This window comes from Oncorhynchus kisutch, unplaced genomic scaffold, assembly GCF_002021735.2.
Source record: "Oncorhynchus kisutch isolate 150728-3 unplaced genomic scaffold, Okis_V2 Okis05a-Okis16b_hom, whole genome shotgun sequence".
NCBI lineage: Eukaryota > Metazoa > Chordata > Actinopteri > Salmoniformes > Salmonidae > Oncorhynchus > Oncorhynchus kisutch.
In genome coordinates, this window is record NW_022261982.1 from 12,103 (window position 1) to 27,478 (window position 15,376).

Consider the following 15,376-nt stretch of genomic DNA (forward strand, 5'->3'; position numbering starts at 1 on the left):
CTTTCTTCTCTCTCTCTCTCTCTCTCACTCCTCCTTCTCTCTCTCTCTTCCTTTCTCTCGTCTCTCTTATCTCTCTCCCTCTCCCCTCTCCCTATCCCCTATCCTCTTCTCTCCATTACCTTTCTCTTCTCTCTCTCTCTCTCTCTCTTCCTCTACTCTATACTCCTCTCTCTCTCTCTCTCTCTCTCTCTCTCCTACCCCACTCTCCCCCTCTCCCTCTCACCCCCCTCTCTCTCTCTCTCTCTCTCTCTCTCTCCATGCCTCGCCAGGGGCAGGGCGAGGGAGGGTAAGGGGGGGCCAGAGGACATGAGGGGGAAGGAACTGATAGTGTTTGGTAACAGCCATCAGTGTACGACTGCCACCAGGAGTGGTACAACACAACACACGCAGTAAGACCCAGGTTTTGTTCTAATGCTATTATTGATAGAAGCAGGAATAGGGAATAGAGATTTCAAGAACAAAGGAAATGTCATTTCTCTCAGGTTCTTCCTGGTTGAGTTGGAGAAATGTTTTGCAGGACCACGACCGACTGGCAGAGCTCTTCATTAAACATGTAAGTGGGAGTTTTTCCACCTGTAACAGGGTTATGGGTTGTGCCTTTTAGGTGCAGTCATGTGTGTTTATGCATGTGGTCAAACGTTGTGTGTGTGTGGTGTCACAGGAGAGGAGGCTGCACATGTATGTGGTCTACTGTCAGAATAAGCCCAGGTCAGAGTTTGTCGTGGCGGAATATGAGACCTTCTTTGAGGTGAGAATCACAGCTTATTCTAATAGTGTTCTAACAATAATTAACTAAATCTGTCCTTATGATGACAATTCATGGGTTTTCTCTGTCTCTCTCTGTGTGTGTGTTTGTGTGTGTGTGCGTGTGCATGTGTGCGTGTGCATGTGTGCGTGTGTGTGCACGTGTGCGTGTGTTGTGTGTGTGTGTATAGGAGGTGCAGAGAGAGATCAGCTGTAGGATGTCCATCAGTGACTTTCTCATCAAACCCCATCCAGAGAATCACAAGTTACCAGCTACTGCTCAAGGTTAATGGATGCTGTGTGTGTGGTGTGTCTGTGTGTGTGTGTGTGTCTGTGTGGTGTTGCGTGCGTGCGTGTGGTATGTGTATTTGTGTGTGTGTGTGTGCATGTGTATCTGTGTGTGTGTCTGTGTGTGTGTCTGTGTATGTGTATATGTGTGTGTGTGAGTGTGTGTGCGTGTGTGTGTGTATGTGTATCTGTGTGTGTGTGAGTGTGTGTGTGTGTGTGTGTGCGCGTGTGTGCGTGCGTGTGTGTGTATGTGTATCTGTGTGTGTGTGAGTGTGTGTGTGTGTGCGTGTGTGTGTGTGTGTGTGCGCGCATGTGTGCGTGCTTGTGTGTGTATGTGTATCTGTGGTGTGGTGCGCGTGTGTGCGTGCGTGTGTGTGTGTATGTGTATCTGTGTGTGTGTGCGTGCGTGTGTGTGTGTGTGAGTTGTGCTGTGCGTGTGTGTGTGTGTGCGCGCGTGTGTGCGTGCGTGGTGTGTATGTGTATCTGTGTGTGTGTGCGCGTGTGTGCGTGCGGTGTGTGTGTATGTGTATCTGTGTGTGTGTGTGTGTGTGAGTGTGTGTGCGTGTGTGTGTGTGTGTGCGCGCGTGTGTGCGTGCGTGTGTGTGGTATGTGTATCTGTGTGTGTGTGCGCGTGTGTGCGTGCATGTGTGTGTATGTGTATCTGTGTGTGCGTGCGTGCGTGTGTGTGTGTGTGTGAGTGTGTGTGCATGTGTGTGTGTGCGCGCGTGTGTGCGTGCGTGTGTGTGTATGTGTATCTGTGTGTGTGTCTGTGTGTGTGCGCGCGCGTGTGTGTGTGTGTGTATGTGTATCTGTGTGTGTGTGCGTGTGTGTATGTGTATCTGTGTGTGTGTGTGGTGTGTGTGTATGTGTATCTGTGTGTGTGTGTGTGTGTATGTGTATCTGTGTGTGTGTGCGTGCGTGTGTGTGTGTGTATGTGTATCTGTGTGTGCGTGTGTGTGTGTGCGCGCGTTGTGTGCGTGCGTGTGTGTTGTGTGTGTGTGTGTATCTGTGTGTGTGTGCGCGCGTGTGTGTGTGTGTGCGTCTTTTTCACCGTTTTTTTCTCTCTTCTATCTCAGGATTTCTGAAGTACACTTCTAAAGCAGGGATGCACTGTGAGGAGATCGAGGTTGAGGACGGTTACTGCAGCATAGTTACAGTAGACTGTATCTCTTCATACTTCTTCTCATGTAGTTGAACGCTCTATGTGTGTGTGTATGTGTGTGTGTGTGTATGTGCGTGTGTGTGTGCGCGTGTTCCACAGAGAGCGGGTGGATCTGATGTCTCTGGTACCCAAACGCTTGTAATGACATGATGAACCTGGGACGCCTGCAGGGTTACGAGGTAGACTACCTGACCTTTGACCTGTCAACTCTCACCAGGTTTACATGGATGCAGAGATGTCATAGGGATGACATTGACATGCATAGGTGTCATCCCTTATTCATAGATGCTACATATGCAGTCATAAAGGCTACATAAGAAATCATAGAGGCTACATAAGAAATCATAGAGGCTACATAAGCAGTCATAAAGGCTACATAAGAAATCATAGAGGCTACATAAGCAGTCATAGAGGCTACATAAGCAGTCATAGAGGTGAGTTTAGCAGTAAAAGCGCTGTGTAAACCTCCTCAGGGGAAGCTGACGAGCCAGGGCAAGCTGCTGCAGCAGGAGACCTTCTGTGTGTGGGAGCAGGACGGAGGAGTTCTTTCCCGCAGTAAAGACAGACGCGTCTTCCTCTTCGAGCAAATCATCATGTTCAGTGAGCTGCTCCGTAAAGGGTCCTCCCCACCTGGCTATCAGTACAAGAAGAGCATCAAGGTGTGTGTGAGTGACTGTGAGTGGAAGAAGAGTGTGTGTTTTGGAGTGGGTTGGTGTGTGTGTGTGTGTGTGTGTGCAAGTGTGAGTTTGTTCTCTGTGTTTAACTGTGTGCGTGTGCGTGTGTGTGTGTGTGTGTGTGTGTAGGTGAGCTACCTGGCCATGCAGGAGTGTGTGGAGGGGGACCCCTGTAAGTTTGTTCTGTCATCTCGGGGGTCCGCAGAGCGTTTCACCCTGCAGGCAGCCAGCCCCTCTGTCAAACAGCTGTGGGTCTCACACATCACTGAGCTACTGGACACACAGAGCAACTTCCTGTCTGGTAAGAAACTGTAGGACCACTTTATGACTGCCTATGACCGATGTTAGAATGTCTTATGGAACTGCTATAAAGGCTTTATGAATGCATGCATAAGGGGGTTAAGTGTTACCCCACTCTACACCACAGCCCCTTTTCAGCAGATCTTTACCTGGTGATTACTGAGAAATGATGTGGTAAAGGAGTGTGTGTGTGTATGTGTGTATGTGTGTATGTGTGTGTGTGTGTGTGTGTGTGTGTGTGTGTGTGTGTGTGTGTGTGTGTGTGTGTGTGTGTGTGTGTGTGTGTGTGTGTGCAGCTCTGCAGTCTCCTATAGAGTACCAGAGGAAGGAGGGTGGGGGAACAAACCTCCTCGCCCGACCCCCCTCGGGCTTCGGCCCCAAAGCATCGGGCCGACCTCCCTCTGTGCCCCCCACCCCTAACGGACACAACACACACACACAGGCAGACGGCGAGGCACAGGACAACGAGGTGAGATGAGATTGAATCAACTTGATTGTTTCCTCTGAGAGAACACTGTCTTATAAATAGTATCAAAGAACTAATGCTGTACATATAATAACCTGTATGTTACGCATGGCTGTCAACAACATGTAGATACTCACCTTGGTGACTCATTATGTCTGTGCAGTGTGTTTAACAAGTGTTTTATACCTCTCTGTGTGTGTGTGTGTGTGTGTGTGTGTGTGTGTGTGTGTGTGTGTGTGTGTGTGTGTGTGTGTGTGTGTGTGTGTGTGTGTGTGTGTGTGTGTGTGTGTGTGTGTGTGTGTGGAAGCTGGTGCTGGTGATCCAGGACTTCAGTGCGGTGCGTGAGGATGAGATCACGGTACTTCGCGGGGAACGGGTCCAGATTCTGGCATCCAACCAACATGGCCAGTGTCTGGTCTACCGACCGGCCAACACGGAGTCTCCGCCTGCAGAGGGCTGGGTGCCGCGCAGCGTCCTGTTCAACCACTAACTACCAGTTAGAACCAGTCAGAACCAGTTTAGAACCAGATATAAACAGTTACATAACCAGTTACGGCCCAGTTACACTTCACTGATGCCAGTAAGACCCAGTACCAATCACACACATCTGTCAACCTCTTAGTTACTGGTCCTAAATAGTTACACATAGTTTAAACTAGTTACATCAGTTACATACAGTCAGCTGCCCCAGTTAAACCAATCACACACACATAGCAAACATCCTCAACAACCGGTAGCAACCATGAACACTAGTAACCAACTACTGGATTTCCTCACACTGGTGAAAAGAGGCCAGAGAGCTGCAGGTCCAGACAGAGGGATTTGAAGTGAATGGACACACAGTATGCCTATGGAACATCCCAACTGATGAGGCCACTAAGGGTCGCTGCCAACTGATGATGACACTAAGGGTTGCTGCCTTTGGAACACCCAAACTGATGAGGCCACTAAGGGCCGCTGCCAACTGATGAGGTCACTAAGGGCTGCTGCCTTTGGAACATCCACACTGATGATGTCACTAAGGGCTGCTGCCTTTGGAACATCCCAACTGATGAGGTCACTAAGGGCTGCTGCCTTTGGAACATCCACACTGATGAGGTCACTAAGGGCTGCTGCCTTTGGAACATCCCAACTGATGAGGTCACTAAGGGCTGCTGCCTTTGGAACATCCACACTGATGAGGTCACTAAGGGCTGCTGCCTTTGGAACATCCCAACTGATGAGGTCACTAAGGGCTGCTGCCTTTGGAACATCCACACTGATGAGGTCACTAAGGGCTGCTGCCTTTGGAACATCCCAACTGATGAGGTCACTAGGGGCTGTTGCCTTTGGAACATCCAAACTGATGAGGCCACTAAGGGCTTCTGACTCAGTCATTCCGGAACTCTGGGATTCTAGAATAAAACAAGACTGAGAACAGCTGTCAGAGACTCTCCCACCTCATTAAGGAACCAGACTCAAGTGGAGGGTCAAAGGTAAAATATATCTGCTGGAGACAAGCAAGAAATTACGTTGGAATAATGGTTGTTTTTACATATCGGTGAAAAAACATAGTGTCAGCACGTGATGTTTCTGCTTTCATGGCGTGGGGGTCAAAATAAATGGACTGAACCCTCACCCATCCACCCCAACCCATGACCCCGGTGAGGTGACATCATTTCCTGTTTGTTAATATGTGTAAAAGAAAGCGAAAGTCTCACCACGTAAATAGAGCTCTGAGCGCATTATGAAGTATATATAGTTCTTATATGATTCATATATTCTGTTTTTCACCTGAATAGAAAACAGAGAGAAGAGAAGTATTGTCACGTTAACGTCTGTATGTGTGTGTGCGTGTGGGTGCGTTTGTGTATGAGTGCTTGCATGTATGGTGTGCGTGTGTGTGTGCGTGTGTGTGTGTGTGTGTGTGTGTGTGTGTGTGTGTGTGTGTGTGTGTGTGTGTGTGTGTGTGTGTGTGTGTGTGTGTGTGTGTGTGTGTGTGTGTGTGTGTGTGTGTGTGTGTGTGTTGGTTGTCCTTTGGGTTCTGTTTGTATTGAATAGAAACCCCTGTGTTCTCTGTGTTTTTTCACTGATCAATCCCTGTGTCCCTTTGATGTGGTTTCCTGTTCCTGTAGAGCTGCTGTTGGGCAGTGTGAAGGACTCTAGAGTGTGCATCCTCATACTTTTAAATGTCACCCAGAGTTTGAACCGTAATATTATGCATTCTTTGGAAAATATGTAAATAGTATTTTACAGACATGTACATGATTTAACAGGACAACAGGGAGCTGAGGAACACGACAGTCCAACTCCTTCATAGTAAACAGAAGCCTTGCCGCCATATTGGATTTTCAGGTTTTAATTAACTGCTGAACTAGTTAACCCTTCAACTCTCCCCTGCTCAGGGTAAAAGTTGCCCTTCAGCACAGATCTAGGATCAGGTTACTCTCTTCCCAATCTGACCTTAACCGTGAGTAGAAACACTAAACTGACCCTAGGTCAGTGTCTGGGGGTAACTTCTAACCCCGGTTTGTATCTGCAGTGGCAGCACTGCTGCCTATAGCTTCATACTACACAGGTTATACAGGCTCTGGGCAAAACTCAAAATACATCATATTCCCCATGTAGTGCACTACTTTTGCCTGAAGGAGTGCACTATATGGGGAGTAGGGTGTGATTTGGGACCTAGCCCCTCTTAGCCATACAGGTTATTATACAGTGATGTGTACTTGCAAAATGGCTGCTATCTCACCTCTATGAGTTCTGTATGGTGGTTTGTAATAAAGACCATTTTTCATCTCTGAAATGGAACATGTGTATGTAGTCGATACTAATACTGTAGTCTGTCTGTATCTGTCTGTCGTTATGAAGGCACCGATGCATAGTGTCAAACGTCACACAACCGTGTTCTTTTCCAGTGAAATGAGGATAGCTATTGGCACATTAACTCAGATGACCACAGCAGAGAGGGTGGAGAGCTGAGAGGAAGCCAGCAGAGAGCTGGCTTCCAGACAGTCTCTTACGTAGCTGAATGTCTTCACCATGTGACAAAATGACACATTTGTCCATAAATTACACATTTGCACATTTTGCCAAAAATGACTAATTTGTAAAACAAATCACTTTATTTCAATGGAATACTGCACTGAATGTGATCACGTGGTTCTCCGTAGCTAGCTTGGCGGTCGTGAATATGCTAAGCTAGAGTGATACGGCCTTTCTATAGGAACCTTGTTGTGTCTCTTCATATACAGTGTAATGTACATGTACACTCTTTGACTACAGGCTTCCCTCATTAACACACACAGGATTCTACATACTTCCTCTATTAACACACACAGGATTCTACATACTTCCTCTATTAACACACAGGATTCTACATACTTCCTCCATTAACACACAGGATTCTACATACTTCCTCTATTAACACACAGGATTCTACATACTTCCTCTATTAACACACAGGATTCTACATACTTCCTCTATTAACACACAGGATTCTACATACTTCCTCTATTAACACACAGGATTCTACATACTTCCTCTATTAACACACAGGATTCTACAAACTTCCTACATTAACACACACAGGATTCTACATACATCCTCCCACATTAACACACACAGGATTCTACATACTTCCTCCCACATTAACACACACAGGATTCTACATACTTCCTCTATTAACACACACAGGATTCTACATACTTCCTCCCACATTAACACACACAGGATTCTACATCCTCCCACATTAACACACACAGGATTCTACATATATCCTCCCACATTAACACACACAGGATTCTACATACTTCCTCTATTAACACACATGATTCTACATACTTCCTCTATTAACACACACAGGATTCTACATACTTCCTCCATTAACACACACATGATTCTACATACTTCCTCTATTAACACACAGGATTCTACATACTTCCTCTATTAACACACAGGATTCTACATACTTCCTCTATTAACACACAGGATTCTACATACTTCCTCTATTAACACACAGGATTCTACAAACTTCCTCCATTAACACACACAGGATTCTACATACATCCTCCCACATTAACACACACAGGATTCTACATACATCCTCCCACATTAACACACACAGGATTCTACATACTTCCTCCCACATTAACACACACAGGATTCTACATACTTCCTCCCCCATGAACACACACAGGATTCTTCTTCTATTAACACACAGGATTCTACAAACTTCCTCTATTAAACTGCCTCTATTAACACACAGGATTCTACATACTTTTCTCTGTTCATCTTTGCCTCGATCCTGACTAGTCTCCCAGTCCTTGCCGCTGAAAAACATCCCCACAGCATGGTGCTGCCACCACCATGCTTCGCCGTAGGGATGGTGCCAGGTTTCCTCCAGACATGACTCTTGGCATTCAGGCCAAAGAGTTCAATCGTGTTTTCATCAGACCAGATAATCTTGTTTCTCAGGGTCTGAGAGCCCTTTAGGTGCCTTTTGGCAAACTCCAAGCGGGCTGTCATGCGTCTTTTACTGAGGAGTGTTTTCCGTCTGGCCACTCTACGATTAAGGCTTGATTGGTGGAGTGCTGCAAAGATAGTTGTCCTTCTAGAAGGTTCTCCCATCTCAGCAGAGGAACTCTGGAGCTCTGTCAGCATGACCATCGGGTTCTTGGTCACCTCCCTGTCCAAGGCCCTTCTCCCCCGATTGTTTTGCCGGGCGGCCAGCTCTAGGAAGAGTCTTGTTGGTTCCAAACTTCTTCCATTTAAGAATGATGTAGGCCACTGTGTTCTTGGGGACCTTTAATGCTTCAGAATGTTTTGGTACCCTTCCCCAGATCTGTGCCATGACAGAATCTTGTCTCGGTGTTCTACGGACAATTCCTTCGACTTCATGGCTTGGTTTTTGCTGTGACGTGCACTGTCAACTGTGGGATCTTATATAGACAGGTGTGTGCCTTTCCAAATCGTGCCTTTCCAAATCATGCCCAATCAATTAAATTGACCACAGGTGGACTCCAATCAAGTTGTTGAAACATCTCAAGGACGATCAATAGAAACAGGATGCACCTGAGCTCAATTTCTTACATTAATACAGACAGGATTCCACAGAATTTGTGCAATAATACAGACAGGATTCCACCTGATTTCTCCGTTAACACACATGACCTCTTCACAGTGTGTGTGTGTGTGTGTGTGTGTGTGTGTGTGTGTGTGTGTGTGTGTGTGAGTGTGAGTGTGAGTGTGAGTGTGAGTGTGTGTGTGTGTGTGTGTGTGTGTGTGTGTGTGTGTGTGTGTGTGTGTGTGTGTGTGTGTGTGTGTGTGTGTGTGTGTTTGTGTTAATGCCAGCATGCCCTTCTGGGTGTTAGTAGATCATTGGGTATGATCCTGCCCTTATAAGGTAGTTTAACCCATAGGGGTGATAGCAGCACCTATGCAGGTATAGAAAGGAACGGTAGCACTTTACTTAACACCCACTGTCACAACATCTGACATAACTTGTCATAACACTGTCATGACCCATATATTTACACATGTTGTGTTATGTTATGGCTGGTTATGGCACCTACCTAAGTGTCAAAACCCACATTTATTCAAATTAGTTTTTTTCCTGCCAAGAAGTTTCCTTTCGTTTGAAAATGTGTTTCTTAAATCCTTTGTTGTTGTTGTTATGAATTCTTTACAGTCATGTTTTTAAAAATCATATTTTAAATCATTTGTAGAAAATACACTTTATGACACTGTCATGAAGCATTATGACCATATAAGCCAGATAGGCCTGTCACGTACATGCTCTCATATCAGTCATCAGTCAAAATGAGGGTGTCTTGTCCTGCTCCGGAAATCTGCTCCTACATTCATCCCAGTCATCAGTCAAAATGAGGGTGTCTTGTCCTGCTCCTGAAATCTGCTCCTACATTCATCCCAGTCATCAGTCAAAATGAGGGTGTCTTGTCCTGCTCCTGAAATCTGCTCCTACATTCATCCCAGTCATCAGTCAAAATGAGGGTGTCTTGTCCTGCTCCTGAAATCTGCTCCTACATTCATCCCAGTCATCAGTCAAAATGAGGGTGTCTTGTCCTGCTCCTGAAATCTGCTCCTACATTCATCCCAGTCATCAGTCAAAATGAGGGTGTCTTGTCCTGCTCCTGAAATCTGCTCCTACATTCATCCCAGTCATCAGTCAAAATGAGGGTGTCTTGTCCTGCTCCTGAAATCTGCTCCTACATTTATCCCAGTCATCAGCAGCAGATCATTGGGGCAGGTGGTCAATAAAACCTACAATTATATTACATAAACATACTGTTCACACATAGGCTATGGTGTAATGGAATCTGTTCCCTTGTGTGGGAAAACATTCGATAGAGGGTAGGGCCTAGGGGTTCTTTCTGGACGGGGCCATAGAGGGTGGGGCCTAGGGGTTGTTTCCGGACAAGGCCATAGAGGGTAGGGCCTAGGGGTTGTTTCTGGACGGGGCCATAGAGGGTGGGGCCTAGGGGTTGTTTCTGGACGGGGCCATAGAGGGTAGGGCCTAGGGGTTGTTTCTGGACGGGGCCATAGAGGATAGGGCCTAGGGGTTGTTTCTGGACGGGGCCATAGAGGGTAGGGCCTAGGGGTTGTTTCTGGACGGGGCCATAGAGGGTAGGGCCTAGGGGTTGTTTCTGAACGGGGCCATAGAGGGTAGGGCCTAGGGGTTGTTTCTGGACGGGGCCATAGAGGGTAGGGCCTAGGGGTTGTTTCTGAACGGGGCCATAGAGGGTAGGGCCTAGGGGTTGTTTCTGGACGGGGCCATAGAGGGTAGGGCCTAGGGGTTGTTTCTGGACGGGACCATAGAGGGTAGGACCTATGGGTTGTTTCTGGACGGGGCCATAGAGGGTAGGGCCTAGGGGTTGTTTCTGGATGGGGCCATAGAGGGTAGGGCCTAGGAGTTGTTTCTGGATGGGGCCATAGAGGGTAGAGCCTAGGGATTGTTTCTGGACGGGGCCATAGAGGTTTTGGCCTAGGGGTTGTTTCTGGACGGGGCCATAGAGGGTAGGGCCTAGGGGTTGTTTCTGGACGGGGCCATAGAGGGTAGGGCCTTGGGGTTGTTTCTGGACGGGGCCATAGAGGGTAGGGCCTAGGGGTTGTTTCTGGACAGGTCCATAGAGCCTAGGGCCTAGGGGTTGTTTCTGGAATGGGCCATAGTAGTAAGATCTGGGCTGGTATTCATGAAGCCTCTCAGGTTAAATTCTGGTCCATTCATTATAATCTAAAAAGTCAAACTGATCCTAGATCAGTACTCATACACTGGGACACTTAATGAATATGAGACTTAAGTTCTGACCACCACATGGGGGAGCTAGAGTCCACTAAATAAAGTCAGGCTCTGTACCAATACTTACAGATGCATCCTTCCTTCCTTCCTAGAGGTAATCACTGATTGGTAGGTAGATAAGTGAGTGGGAAGAGGGAAGGAAGGAAAGAAAGAAGCAAGGTCAGTCAGGCGCGAGGGGCGGCTCACTCAGGCTTTGTACAAAGATTGGTGTGAGTTCCTTCCCTACTGTATAGTAATCATCATATATATAAACTCCCCTATGCATTTATATGGACAGTGAAGCTAAAACTGTACATGTATCTTTATACTCCAGCATTTAGGATTTTATATGAGGTAACAGCACAGAATGTCACCTTTTATTTGAGAGTATTGCATACATATCTGTTTACTATTTAAATATGTATGTGCTTTATGTATCTAGTCCCCCCATTTGGATGTCTCAAAAGTGTTTGGACAAATTCACTTATTGTGTAAATTGAGTCAACAGTTTAGTATTTGGTCCCATATTCCTACCACACAATGACTACATCAAGCTTGTGACTCTACAAACTTGTTGGATGCATTTGCTGTTTGTTTTGGTTGTGTTTTGGATGATGTGTTTTATTTTAGGCCGTCATTGTAAATAAAAAATTGTTCTTAACTGACTTGCCTAGATAAAGGTTCAATAAAAAATGTAAAAATGATGTGTCTAGTCTCCCCATTTGAAGGTGTCATAGGTATTTGGACACATTTAACTTGTACTTTATTAAATATAATCAAAAGGTTAGTATTTGTTCCCATATTCCGAGCATGCAGTTACTACATCATGCTGTTACTCGACATTTGGATGCATTTGCGTTTCGGATTATGGTGTGTCCAGTAGAAATGAACGGTACATAATGTATTGTGTTATTCTTTATTGTAAATAAGAATAGAATATGCTTCTAAACAATTCTACATTCATGTGGATGCTCTCATGATTACATATAATCATGAATGAATAGTGAATAATGATGAGTGAGAAAGTTACAGCTGCACAACGATCATGCCCCCAAAACATACTATCCTCTCACCATTACCAATAACGGGAGTTTTTGGGGGAGGGTATGATATTCATGCCTCATTATTCACGATTTATTCATGATTATCCATAGTCATGGGAGCATCATGTAGACGTGTTCAGAAACATATTCTATTCTTATTTATAATAAAAGTGACTCCAAAATGACACCATACATTATTTACCATTTATTTCTACTGGGCACAACATATTTTATTTAACCTTGATTTAACTAGGCAAGTCAGTTAAGAACAAATTCTTATTTACAGTGACGGCCTACACCGGCCAAACCCGGACGACGCTGGGCCATTTGTGCGCCGCCCTATGGGGACTCAAACCAGGGACTGTATTGAAGCCTCTTGCACTGAGATGCAGTGCCTTAGACCGCTGCGCCACTCGGGAGCCCATAAACTGCATTCCCAGCATTCATAGGGGAGTGTATGACATGATTAGGTTTGGCCTGCTATATTCAAATACCTTTGAAAAGCTTCCTTCCAAACTGGGAAAAACACTATGTAAAACAATTCTGAGCCCTTAATTCACACCTCCCTGAGGCATATAGTAAGTTCAACATCTTTCCATCCTCTTCCCTCTGTTTCCAACCGATCAACCTTATCAGCTCTATCCGTTAAAGAGCAACTGCCTACGAGGGTATGAGAAAAGGGTTTTGTCTAGAGGAGATGGAGCTTTTGTCAAAATTGACTTTTTGTAGCAGGTTTAATTAAGCAGCAGATTAGGAAGTAACGTAGCAGGTTAGGATAATTAGGTTAAGGGAAGGGTTAGCTTAAATGCCCCCCAAAAACAATCTACTTTTGACGGCAAATTTGACAAAAGGTGTACCATGAAAAAGTGACGTTTGTATACGAAGCTCTTCAGACAGTACCGGAACACCCAAAATGGAGTAGAACAACCCTCCACCTCTCGCCGCGCCCCTCTCGGATCCTGGCCAATTCCATCGCGAGGGAGTGTGTAAATTGCCCGTAGGCACAGATCTAGGTTCAGTTTACCCTCCCCCAAATCCTAAACTCAACCAAAAACTGGCCTTAGATCGGCGTCTAGGGTTCATATAGTCCTGCAGCAGGTGTGTCCGGGAAGAGTCAAACCCCCAACCCTTCTCATGTTCTCGGTGTTAAACCACCTATAAATCCAGGACACTGGCTCGAGCAGGGTCTGAAGGCTATACCCACCCATGAGAGAGAGGACGTCACGGTTCTGACCAACAAGGCATCTTCATATCCAGCTGTGCACCTTCAATGCAGGCAAGTGAGTCTTATAGGATAGGCTATATATGTTCAAGTGAGTGTTATAGGATAGGCTATATATGTTCAAGTGAGTCTTATAGGATAGGCTATATATGTTCAAGTGAGTCTTATAGGATAGGCTATATATGTTCAAGTGAGTCTTATAGGATAGGCTATATATGTTCAAGTGAGTCTTATAGGATAGGTTATATATGTTCAAGTGAGTCTTATAGGATAGGTTATATATGTTCAAGTGAGTCTTATAGGATAGGCTATATATGTTCAAGTGAGTCTTATAGGATAAGTTATATATGTTCAAGTGAGTCTTATAGGATAGGTTATATATGTTCAAGTGAGTCTTATAGGATAGGTTATATATGTTCAAGTGAGTCTTATAGGATAGGGTATATATGTTCAAGTGAGTCTTATAGGATAGGTTATATATGTTCAAGTGAGTCTTATAGGATAGGCTATATATGTTCAAGTGAGTCTTATAGGATAGGTTATATATGTTCAAGTGAGTCTTATAGGATAGGTTATATATGTTCAAGTGAGTCTTATAGGATAGGTTATATATGTTCAAGTGAGTCTTATAGGATAGGTTATATATGTTCAAGTGAGTCTTATAGGATAGGTTATATGTTCAGTGAGTCTTAGGATAGGTATATAGTTCAAGTGAGTCTTATAGGATAGGTTATATATGTTCAAGTGAGTCTTATAGGATAGGTTATATATGTTCAAGTGAGTCTTATAGGATAGGTTATATATGTTCAAGTGAGTCTTATAGGATAGGTTATATATGTTCAAGTGAGTCTTATAGGATAGGCTATATATGTTCAAGTGAGTCTTATAGGATAGGTTATATATGTTCAAGTGAGTCTTATAGGATAGGTTATATATGTTCAAGTGAGTCTTATAGGATAGGTTATATATGTTCAAGTGAGTCTTATAGGATAGGTTATATATGTTCAAGTGAGTCTTATAGGATAGGTTATATATGTTCAAGTGAGTCTTATAGGATAGGCTATATATGTTCAAGTGAGTCTTATAGGATAGGTTATATATGTTCAAGTGAGTCTTATAGGATAGGTTATATATGTTTCAAGTGAGTCTTATAGGATAGGTATATATGTTCAAGTGAGTCTTATAGGATAGGTTATATATGTTCAAGTGAGTCTTATAGGATAGGCTATATATGTTCAAGTGAGTCTTATAGGATAGGCTATATATGTTCAAGTGAGTCTTATAGGATAGGCTATATATGTTCAAGTGAGTCTTATAGGATAGGCTATATATGTTCAAGTGAGTCTTATAGGATAGGCTATATATGTTCAAGTGAGTCTTATAGGATAGGTTATATATGTTCAAGTGAGTCTTATAGGATAGGCTATATATGTTCAAGTGAGTCTTATAGGATAGGTTATATATGTTCAAGTGAGTCTTATAGGATAGGCTATATATGTTCAAGTGAGTCTTATAGGATAGGTTATATATGTTCAAGTGAGTCTTATAGGATAGGTTATATATGTTCAAGTGAGTCTTATAGGATAGGTTATATATGTTCAAGTGAGTCTTATAGGATAGGTTATATATGTTCAAGTGAGTCTTATAGGATAGGTTATATATGTTCAAGTGAGTCTTATAGGATAGGTTATATATGTTCAAGTGAGTCTTATAGGATAGGTTATATATGTTCAAGTGAGTCTTATAGGATAGGTTATATATGTTCAAGTGAGTCTTATAGGATAGGTTATATATGTTCAAGTGAGTCTTATAGGATAGGTTATATATGTTCAAGTGAGTCTTATAGGATAGGTTATATATGTTCAAGTGAGTCTTATAGGATAGGTTATATATGTTCAAGTGAGTCTTATAGGATAGGTTATATATGTTCAAGTGAGTCTTATAGGATAGGTTATATATGTTCAAGTGAGTCTTATAGGATAGGTTATATATGTTCAAGTGAGTCTTATAGGATAGGTTATATATGTTCAAGTGAGTCTTATAGGATAGGTTATATATGTTCAAGTGAGTCTTATAGGATAGGTTATATATGTTCAAGTGAGTCTTATAGGATAGGTTATATATGTTCAAGTGAGTCTTATAGGATAGGTTATATATGTTCAAGTGAGTCTTATAGGATAGGTTATATATGTTCAAGTGAG

At 43.9% G+C, this 15,376-nt stretch overlaps 1 pseudogene; it reads left to right on the plus strand.

The window, feature by feature from the left end:
- The first annotated feature begins 257 nt into the window (after positions 1-257).
- LOC116359765 (kalirin-like) lies at positions 258-6,424 on the plus strand (annotated as a pseudogene).
- The last annotated feature ends 8,952 nt before the right edge of the window (positions 6,425-15,376 follow it).